Source organism: Chlorocebus sabaeus, chromosome 2 (genome assembly GCF_047675955.1).
Source record: "Chlorocebus sabaeus isolate Y175 chromosome 2, mChlSab1.0.hap1, whole genome shotgun sequence".
In the NCBI taxonomy this organism is placed as follows: domain Eukaryota; kingdom Metazoa; phylum Chordata; class Mammalia; order Primates; family Cercopithecidae; genus Chlorocebus; species Chlorocebus sabaeus.
Genome location: NC_132905.1, coordinates 77,384,911 through 77,394,845, shown reverse-complemented (window position 1 = coordinate 77,394,845; position 9,935 = coordinate 77,384,911). Strand labels below are relative to the sequence as shown.

At 35.3% G+C, this 9,935-nt stretch overlaps 1 pseudogene; it reads left to right on the top strand.

Moving 5' to 3' along the window:
* The first annotated feature begins 8,711 nt into the window (after nt 1-8,711).
* On the top strand, nt 8,712-9,388 carry LOC103217830 (large ribosomal subunit protein uL11-like; annotated as a pseudogene).
* Nucleotides 9,389-9,935: the final 547 nt, after the last annotated feature.

Genomic DNA, 9,935 nt, shown 5'->3' with positions numbered 1-9,935 from the left:
CTTTTTTTCCTTTTTATATGGTCTGTTGAGAAGGATTATCTGTTTTCTTGTCTGAATGTGTTTCTTCTCAGGAATAATTTTCCTCATGATCTCTTGAATATGTTTTTCATATTGTTAAATAATGTATGATGAGTAAATTTCTACATTTTCTAAGACCAACACATTTTTACAATTATACACATATTTTTGTTTTCTCTAAATGCAAATTTTCAAATGGTCAAATGAAGTAAGAGCCTTGCTCAATTTATTGACCTGCACTTTTACTCCTCATCTCTATTCCACGCTAAAGTAGAAGAAATCAAAGGATTTTCATGAAATCCTGTACATGATTTAAAATTGAAAACCTATATTTTATATGTAATTTGTGCTTTAGTTTATCATTGTCAACAAAATATTAATCAATATTTTTTCAATAAAAATTTTTATCCACTTTGGTTCAGAAGCAAATTTAGAGTCATGTGATGAAAATGATCCACGCTTACAGGATTGCTAGTTATACATGGATTATTCATAGCAACTTAACTACTGGTCGTCTTCTTATTATTCATTGCCCCATACATTTCTAAGTCATGTTCTCCAGCTAATAACAATGAAACTTTCGTGTTAATATTAGCTAAACTTGTTAGTGAAGTTATATCTTCTGGGACAAAGTAAAAACAAAAGTTATAGAATTCATTTGCAAGCCAGATAGAAATAATATGAAAATTTATTAGCTTTTGGCATCGTAACACATTTTTCCTCCATTGATTCAAATAATTCAAATAATTCTCTGAGACAGTTTCATTAAAAAATAATGAATAAACTCAAAACTCATGGAATTTCTGGACCTAAATGTGGACTTATAGTAAAGTTGTAAAATCACCTTGCTTTTGTAGTCTGACCATGATATGCATAGCAACTGGAGGAAATGTATGAACCAGAATGAATTGAAGAAGTAAAGATTTTATTGCAATAAGGGATAATGAGAAAAGTACAGTTTTTAAACTGTTTCTCTGAGCAATAGCCAAGGGCTATAAAAACATGTCTGTTGAGGGGATCATGGAGACAGAATGTGGCTAAGAGAGACATGAGATAGAGTCGTTGTATTGGTCCGTTTTCATACCCTGAGAAGAAATACATTCAGAAGGGGAAACAGATAATCCCTCTCAGCAGACCATATAAAAAGGAAAAAAGAAAGATCCACATGCTGGGAGCCCAGGTTTCAGAAAGAGGTGTTTGATGGTGAGGAGTATGAAAAGAGAGTAAGTAAACAAAATAGCTAGTAATAGTGAGTGTTTGGAGAAAGACCATAAGTTACTTGGAATCTGGGGAGAAGCCAGAAAAGATTCTGAAAAATCAGATTTCAAAATGATTGAGACTACAAAGAGATAAATTAATAAAGGGCATTTTTCTTTGTCTTCTATATCATGCAATGTTTAACTTTGCCATCCACATTTGGCTACGACAGACTATGTATTTTGGTTGTTTGCATAGATTTCTTCTTATTGTGATTCTGTGCTGAGATGGATCACAGAATGGCTCAACTTTAAAACTGTTGTAATTAACATTTATAGCTAATATATAAAAATAAGTAACAATCATGTAATATTTAATATATTCACATAAGTATACATAAATCCTGTTCCATGAAAAATATGTGAAAAACATTTCAAATAACCTAATGTATATAGTTTAGTAATAATACTAAGTGACCAGAAAATTATTGGTTTAATGACAATCACAACATAAATGCACACATTTTTTGTTTTGATAGAATAGTTTTAAATTTCACATATAACCACTTTCATTTTTATATTAAAAGTGAAGAGTCTACAGAAACTACAATGGTAATTGTGCTATAGCAACCCATAAAAAGGATAACTAGAAAATATGTCTTTGCACACTGTACACTGCTATTTCAATTTTGTGGCTTATATATTTTAAGAAATTAAACGTTAAATCAATTGAAGAAGATAACTAAAAATTATATAAGAAAGTATTGATATTATATGCCCATTCACCTAAATGTGATGATATTAATAATACAAATAGTTGAAATTGATTACATAACGAACAAGGTATTCATTCCATAACCTGTAGACAACATATTTTTAAGAGTCTCATGCTTTACAGACTGAGTTAGCTGGGCAGTCACAATATTTTAAAATTAATCAAAACAATCAATAAATTAAAACAGTATATTTAAATAGGTCATGTTTTTTCTAATTAATTTATTCATTTATGTATTATTTGTATATGATTTACACATATATACTGTAGGTATATATATTAGACAGGTATGTTTTTTACATAAGTGTGGGGAGAGGAAAAGCAGGTATTTACTACTACCTAGTGATATTACTGCTAGCATCCAAATTGATAAGTTTAAACCCTAGATAAATGAAAAAATATCCAAGGTTATTAGGGAGATGAACAACCAGAATATATTCCTATTCTTATGTAAACTAATGCAATGTTAACATATTTCAAGGCATTGATTGTGTTACAGATTTATATTTCTTCCTCACAATAGCAAGAAGAGTAGGAATTACATACTGTGCGCAGTGATGTTTTTGCCTCTCTGAAGAGTTGAAGTCAAGTATAGCATATTTAATCGCAGAATATGAAACATGATAAGTCACATATGAAAAAATATGCAAGACAGTTGAAAGAAAGACATGAAAAATAAAAAGGCAGGAAGAAAAAAGAGAAAGAAGGAAGGGGAAGAGGAGAAGAGGGGCAGAGGGAGGGAGGGAGGGAAGACTGTTAGCACCACACAAGCAAATAGAATGCAGAAGTCAGCACTATGCTTCCAAAGGCAAGAGAAAGCCTTAACTTCCCCACTAACCTCCCAACCACTTTCACCTCCCAGGCAAAAGCAATTAGGTTTCAGGCCATCAGAGGATGATTAGTGGGCGAACCCAGGGCAGAAGTTACTTAGGTTAATTGAAGAGTAAAAAGCAGCAAGATTGGGACACTGATTGGTGGTTTTGATGGGAGTGGTAGAGACCCAGGCCTTGCCAATAGGCAGTGCACCAGAAGGGAATCTCTGGGAGAAGCCAGCCACTGCACACAGGCTAGAGGACAGGAGCCAGAGTCACTGCTGGGATAGCTGGGCTCATTGAACAGGACCACCAGTAATGATGCCCACTTCTGAGAGACATGGAACACATGATCTGTCATTGCAGAAAATACCACTTAGCAGCACTGTCAGGTGGCCAAAGAGGTGACAGCAAAAGTGACACTTACTATGACTATAACTGAGCCTACATCAACTTTCCTACCAGTGTGAGTCCCTGGGTCCTGAGGTTTAAAACTTAAATAGAGTTGATTCCTAAAACCACATCCAGTTTTAAATACACTATTTAATTTTGTGATTGGGCTAAAAGGTTGTCACTGAAATTTCTTTCACTGGAATAGTCCCTAGAGTTATTTCAATATACTCTTACTAAAAATAAAATTTTTGACTTTGAATCTAGCTAGCCACATCCAAAGCGAGTTGATTTACCTTAAGTTAAACTATAGCCAAATCCCTTATACTTTAAGGGATTAGTTTATGCATTAAAGAGTTACATATATAAATACATAGAATATTTAAGTCATTTGTATATAATTATGCTAAGAAAAAGTTTAACTTCTATTAAGGGCCTGAGGGAAAAAAACATCTTCAAAGATTTGGGACATTGGAGAAATCGAATGCTATATCCACTGTAGCCAGATGACCAAATTGCGACTTTATAGACACACTTGGAATAGAAAGGAACCTTTAAGGGCATCTGATTTGAAATTTCTTCTCTAGCATCTAACACTCCTGCTGATGCAGGAATTATTACATCCCGTGGTCTTCCCTCTCCAGAGGCAGTCAGAAGCATTTTAAGCAGTTTGATTAGAAAAATCTTCCTTATGTTAATCTGAAATAATTCTCCTAGACATTTTTTCACTTTCTTTATTCTAGTCTAAAACTGCAAGTTCACAAGGAACAAATTAAATGCCTCTTGCACACGAAAGCTCTTGGTTTGTTCAGGATGAGCCCTCAAACTTCCCTGTAGCCTTTCCTTCTATAGACCCAATAGCATAATTCTTTCAAGGAAGCATCATCTGTCATGTTTTCAATTCCCTTTATAATTCCAGTCCCCTAACCTCTGAATGTCTTCCAGTTTGTCAATATCTCTCTTAAAGCCTGATGCTAAGTCAAATATTCCAGCTAAGATAAAACAAAATTAGTGGAAAACAGAACCATCCCTTCCATTATTCTATACATTGATCAACGTAGCCAAGATCAAATTAACTGTTCTAGAAGGTGTCAATTACTATGATTCCTATCGGTGATGTGGCTCGCTGTGTACATGTCAATTAGTCTTCGGAATAGTTTTTGAAAAGAAGAAAAATAGAGACTATATGTGATGTCTCTTAATCCTCTATTAAAATACAAAAACAAATGTTCACCATGCCATCTTAACAGGACTCCAGAAGTAATTTATGCTATTTCTGGAGTGTTATTTCACCTACTCACACTCATGGGGTTGGCTTTACTCAACGCAAAAAAAAAAAAAAAGAGGAAAGCAACTCTAAGGCTTACCAAATGTGCAATACAAGCACCTGTTGCAGGGAAGGTAGTTGGCACTGAAGTTGGGCACTGAAGTACAGAGCATCTCACCTTTGTTTTCTCCTTAAAGTGACCCAGCATATCAAGATTAGAACCTTCAAAAGTGACAAATTCCAGACATAAAAATATTTTTCTACAAACTGTCCAAAACCAATTTTAGGAGCCAGATATTCATGGAAAAATGGTGTTTGTTTTGCTATTCTGGCATCATTCCCCCTAGTCATTTGAAAACAAGAAAATAGAAGTATTTTTTAAAAGATATATTTTCATCAACATGATTGAAAAAGAGCAGCACTGAATAGAACTTTAAAAACCATGGTTTTGATGAAGGATTATCACTAATTTCAAGTAAATTTCTGTATTATAATCAAGACAGGTACATAAGGGAAAATTCCATAAATAAATATAACTGCTAACATGCATTATCTTCTTATTCATCATTTGTGTGTGTGCATAAAAATAAAAATATCATTAAAAATAAGCTAGTCACTTGATTTTTTGTGTGTATTCTAATCAAAGTCCCCACAGTCACAGTACCTACCAGGTGTCTTACCTCTTGTCTATCATTTTAAGTCCTTCATCCCCAAATCATGAAATCAAGCTAGTATTCAGGCAAACAACCATTTTCCTCCACAGGTCACTTAGCAATGAATGCATCCATTGCTTGACTAAGGCTACTCTGAGCACATATTTTAGAGTGTCTATTCCTAGAGAATTGTACTAGCAGCTACAACAAGACCAGACTCTTCTTCATGAGATAGTAATGTAATGCTTGTAACAAACTTTATTGCCACTATTAGTACAAGACCCATACTAGTTTCTGTTAATTAGGTATTTATTTACATGAACCAAAGAGTCAGCAATTTCAAATAAAAAAGTACTTTAGACATCATCTGACTCAATTCCTTCTCTGTCTAGGTAGGACACTGAAGCCCAGAGAGCCTTGTCGGGAAGCCACATAACCCCAAATTGTCTACTGAGTCATGTTTATTTTCAATAAGCAACCTACCACTTCTATAAGGTATAAGAAGTAGAATTAAATATACTATTTTGAGTAACAATTAAAGAGGCAAAGAATATTTCCTAAGCATTGAGACTTTTTTCAATTGTGTCTTGTTTCTACCTGTATAACCTTTATAGAATATTCTCCACTAGCCACCTTTACTTAGATGACTCCAACTTGTCTTTAGAAGTCAGCTCAGAGGTCATTTCCTCAAAAAAGCCTTCTGTCACCCCCAACATTAAATTAAATATCTATGTTATACAGTGATATGGCTTGGCTGTGTCCCCACCCAAATCTCATCTTGAATTGTATAATAATCCCCACATGCCATGGGAGGGCCCTGGTGGGAGGTAAGTGAATCACGGTGGGGGTTATCCTCACGCTGTTCTCCTGATACTGAGTGACTTCTCATGAGATCTGATGGTTTGATAAAGTGCATACCCCGTTGCTTCGCACAGCACTTCCCCTTCCTGCCGCCATGAGAAGAACATGTTTGCTTCGCTTTCCACCATGATTGTAATTATCCTGAGGCCTCCCAACACATGAAGAAATGTGAGGCAATTAAACCTCCTTTCTTTATAAATTACCTAGTCTCATGCTTTATTAGCAGCATGAGAACAGACTAACATTTATAATTTTCTTGTCCCATCTTTCCTCATAACATTTGTCACATTTATAATTGTACATTCATCTGTGGTTGTGTGATTAACATCTGCCACCCCTACTAGACTCAAAATTCAGTGAATCAGAAATAGCATCTCTGAATTTGCCCATTATTGCACATGAGCTCTTAGATCATGGTTCCAGCACCCAGTAGGTACTCAGTATGTACTATCACATATCTAGTCAACCTCTCAAGCAGACTTGTGTAACTTTGGAGTAAATCACAAAGTTTAGAAGACTACCAGAGACACAGCTTATTTATTATCCCCAGTTAGAAAATGTTTGAAAGTTTTCTTTTGAATTCTAAGAAAAAATAAAGCTGAAAAATGTCCATAGTAATTAAATAGGGAAATTGCTTTCCACAGTGATCTCTAAATTAACATCTTCTATCTTTAACGTTTTCTGTTTTTGCAATAACTTTCATACCGTCTCTGATTTTCAAAAGACCTAGAGATCACGGAAAGGACTCAGAGAAATTCCAAATGCATCTGAAAGAAAGAAAGAAAGAGAAAGAAAGGAAAGAAAGGAAAGAAAGAAAGAAAGAAAGAAAGAAAGAAAGAAAGAAAGAAAGAAAGAAAGAAAGAAAGAAAGAAAGAAAGAAAGAAAGAAAGGAAGGAAGGAAGGAAGGAAGGAAGGAAGGAAGGAAGGAAGGAAGGAAGGAAGGAAGGAAGGAAGGAAGGAAGGAAGGAGAAAACCTAATAATTATAAGATTATGTTACTTTCTCATTCATACTTCATTTGCAATTTTCACTTTCAATTTGTCTTGACACCAACTATTTAAAAAATGAGTGAGTTTATCAGTATCCAAACACAGTTCTGAGGGAGAGAACATTTATTGATTTTGTTCTTTATTTAATTAGTTAGAAAACAATAATCCATCACATAAGGTTTTATGGTTATGTCTAAACCCAGCAGTGACTTTGTCTTCTTTTTTTATTTGCTTTCACTCCTTTGAGTCCTGGTTCAGTTTTGCTCCATATTTTCATAAATTTCATTTCTGAGTCCCAACGTTTCTCTTTTCCTCTCCTGGGATTTCCTTATGAAAAATGTCTTCAGGCTTTTTATTTGTCTATAAGTATTTGGAAAACATTTATTCAAGACCTACAACTTTAAGTTTGGTATTTTTTATGTTGATGACATTCCAAAGCTTATTGGGTTTATTCTATAATTTACTCATTTTCTTATTTCCTCTGGTATTTTCAAGTGCTACTTAAACATTTTTTAACCAATAAAACTATTTTTTGTAATTTATAAGACAAAAGCTCAAGTTGACTGAATTCACAAAAGCTATCAGAGGGTTATATTATAGACACATTAAGCCTGTTTAAAATGATCAGCTTCCTTGCTATACATAAATTTCCAAATAATGGCATCTAGGTCATCTTTGCACCTGTTCTTTCATCACAGATACACTCTCATTAAAGGGACTTCTTATTGCTTTCCTTATCACCATTTCCTGGTCAAGGCTATATGTCAAAGCAAATGTTGACCTTGTTGTGTCACCAAATGAAAATTCTAGAAGTCAGGCCTTTAGATGTGAAATTTATTAAAATCACTCTCTTAATTTACCACTTGGTTCTTTTCCTTCATAACTTATGCTTTCTTTCTTTTATTAGACAAGAAAGTTTTCTGACCCTGAGCATTTTCCCAGTTGTCACAGAAATTATGCTAGCTCATAAAATCTGTCTTTTCCAAGTTCATTTTCCTTTTGAACATTTATAGCTATGATTCTCTTTTTTCATCTTTTTCAAAGTCATTATAGATTATACTCTATTCATTTCATGTTTGTACTAATTGGAATTTAATAAACCAATGTGCTAATTCCTCTTTTTCAAAATCCAAATAATGACTGTAATTTCCTTTTCAAATATTTGAAAATGCTATTTCAGTCCTCTATTTGTAATGCTTCCTTTTTTATTGCTTCTCTCTGGACAGTACTTTAAAATTATACTCTGTAAAATAAGATATTCATAATTAATACTTCCCACATGCTGACACATATTTACCCCAAACTGTAATCCCAGACTTTCAAATATGAATTTTTAAACTTTAATGTTAATTTCAAGTGCAGGTTTGTTACATAGGTAAACTTGTGTTATGGGGGTTTGTTGTACAGATTATTTCATCACCCAGGTATTAAGTCTAGTACACTTTTGTTATTTTACCTGATCCTCTCCCTTCTCTCACCCTCCATTCTCCAAAAGGTCCCAATATATATTGTTCCTCTCTACATGTCCATTTGTTCTCATAATTTAGCTCCCACTTATAAGTAAGAACATGTGGTATTTGGTTTTCAGTTCCTGTGTTAGTTTGCTAAGTATAATATGGCCAAAGTAATATGAATCATTCTATTATAAAGACACATGCACATGCATGTGTATATTTATTGCCACACTATTCACAATAGCAAAGACATGGAATTAACCTAAATATCTATCAATGATAGACTGGATAAAGAAAATGTGGTACGTATACACTATAGAATACTATACAACTAGCTCTCGGTTTTCGGCTCGGAGGAAGCCAAGGTGCAACTTTCTTCGGTCATCCCGAATCCGGGTTCATCCGACACCAGCCGCCTCCACCGTGCTGCTGAAGTTCGACCCCAACGAGATCAAAGTCATATACCTGAGGTGCACCTCCGGCGAGGTTGGTGCCACTTCTGCCCTGGCCCCCAAGATCGGCCCCCTGAGTCTGTCTCCGAAAAAGGTTGGTGATGACATTGCCAAGGCAACGGGTGACTGGAAGGGCCTGAGGATTACAGTGAAACTGACCATTCAGAACAGACAGGCCCAGATTGAGGTGGTGCCTTCTGCCTCTGCCCTGATCATCAAAGTCCTCAAGGAACCACCAAGAGACAGAAAGAAACAGAAAAACATTAAACACAGTGGGAATATCACTTTTGATGAGATCGTCAACATTGCTCGACAGATGCGGCACCAATCCTTGGCCAGAGAACTCCTGGAACCATTAAAGAGATCCTGGGGACTGCCCAGTCTGCGGGCTGTAAGGCTGATAGCCGCCACCCTCATGACATCATAGATGACATCAACAGTGGTGCTGTGGAATGCCCAGCCAGTTAAGCACAAAGGAAAGTATTTCAATAAAGGATCATTTGACCAAAAAAAAAAAAAAAAGTCACACCAGTTTGGAGTGTAGTAATGTACAATGTCAATTACTATCCGGCATGATTTAGAAGACAGAATACAAAAGCCAAGAAGGCAGACTGTAAAATCAACTTGTAGTTCAAGCTTTGTATAAGAGAGAGTTCAAATAGAAAAGAAGGCAAAGAATTGAGTTCACACAAAAATGAGTTGAAAATATTAGGAATGAAGAAAAACTGACAGACATTAATGAAATGGAAGAAGCCAAGGGACCAGAGATCAGAGGGTGGGTGAAATGTATGTATTGAGGCCAGCCTTGCCTTAGCCTCTGTGAGGCCTAGGGCCAGAGTACAAATGATGATTCCCACACTAGGTACCTACACATTTAAAAATTATAATGAAAACTAGATAATTGTTATGTAAAATATGTCTACTAGTCATCTCTCGACTAACCTACCTTTATCACAACTCAGCAGGGCTGGAGGACCACACTGGAATGGACAGCACAGGAAGAGCCAGCCCCAGTTCTCAGCCTGCCATCTTGTCTCTCAGCTTGACTTCATCCCACACCAACTCATCT